Source organism: Stegastes partitus, unplaced genomic scaffold (genome assembly GCF_000690725.1).
Source record: "Stegastes partitus isolate 25-593 unplaced genomic scaffold, Stegastes_partitus-1.0.2 Scaffold506, whole genome shotgun sequence".
Taxonomy (NCBI): domain Eukaryota; kingdom Metazoa; phylum Chordata; class Actinopteri; family Pomacentridae; genus Stegastes; species Stegastes partitus.
In genome coordinates, this window is record NW_007578237.1 from 27,494 (window position 1) to 29,010 (window position 1,517).

The window sequence follows — 1,517 nt, forward strand, 5'->3', positions numbered from 1 at the left end:
TCTCCCCTGAAAGTCAGCCTGAAAGCATCTAACGACCTCAAACTGGAGTACAAAGAACACTATCTGCTTACCCACAGCTCCACTGTGCTGTAAGCCACAACATTTCACTACTACAGCACATTAGAGCCTCGGGGCTGTTTGCTGCACACGCTAACAACTTCGGCCTCCAACAGCAGAAGACTTGTGATCAGAAATAATGGACATCTGCAGCGTCTGCGTGCTCTGACTTTGCATTCCTGCAGGATACCCACAGTCAAACGTCACACCCATCATGACAGGCCTGGATCTTAAACCTGACGCCCAGCTGTTAGCTTGCTATCATCAGTAACGCCGCTGCGCTACTGTGCAGCGGTTATTTTGGTCTGTGTGTGATTGCAGGGTGACCCGGGTCAGTGTCTGCCAGAGGACAGCTCTGGCTCCATCCTTAATGCTGTCAACGCCTCGCTGTGCTCACACACTGCCTCTCCTCTCTGACCTTTCAGTGCTTTTATCAAACGACTCACATCCTCAGGACAGAAACACCATCCAGGACTCGGTCTGGTCCCACACAGCGCTTCACATTTCACACAAACTTTGAGCAGATTGCTGCCAAAAACATGAAACCATATCGAGGCCCAGCAGCGAGTACAGACGCCGCAGACTTCCAGGGTCTCAGCTTCTCACCTCTGGGCTACATGAAGCCGCCACGCTGACGTCTGAACAGAGGAGGCCGTCCTGAACAGCCCTCTTCATGAGCTCTGTATCCCAACGAGCCCGAGGCGGCTGAAAGAGAGCAGCCACGGAGAAGCCTGAAAAACAAGGTTGCTGTGGACTCGCCACCATCTGACTCAGTGATGAGCAAACTTTATGGGTGATTCAGTGGGAAAGTGTGCAGCAGACGGTTGAGGCTTTAGCACATCTGAGTAATAAACCGTGAGCCCTAACATTGAAATACGCCGATGTGAAAGGGTGGAATATCGTTTAGCTAAGCTGTTAAAGGCACAAAGCATTAAATGGGATCAACAGCAAACCAAAGCACGGCTCAGCTTGTTGTTTGTTTAGGAAAAGTCCTCAATTATGCTGCACTGCCTCAATACAACTCAGTAAAACCTGAAGGATCGACGTATTGTGAGTATTTTCATATCTGTGCCAACCACAGAGCCCTGACACATTTACTCCTCAACGTCACATGACCCACTAAGAACACAAGCACAAACTTCTTTCAGGAGAAAATGATGTTGGGCGACTCATCGTCTGTTTCCACTCACCAGATAGTTCAGCTACTTTAAAATATGACGAGGTTTGACATTTTGATGTGTCTATTTTTGTCCAAAATGCAAAGAATTAAAAACAATAATAACCTTTAAAAAAAATTTTAAAAATCTGCTCGTTGTCACAAATAAAAAAGCTGGAATAAGCACAAAATTCTTTAAGGAAACGATCTCGTGTCAAAAACAGTTTGTTTTTCCTTGTCAACATGTCCACACTGTGTTTATGTGCTGGAGGACACGTGATAGGTCTCAGCTTCTGGGGTGTCA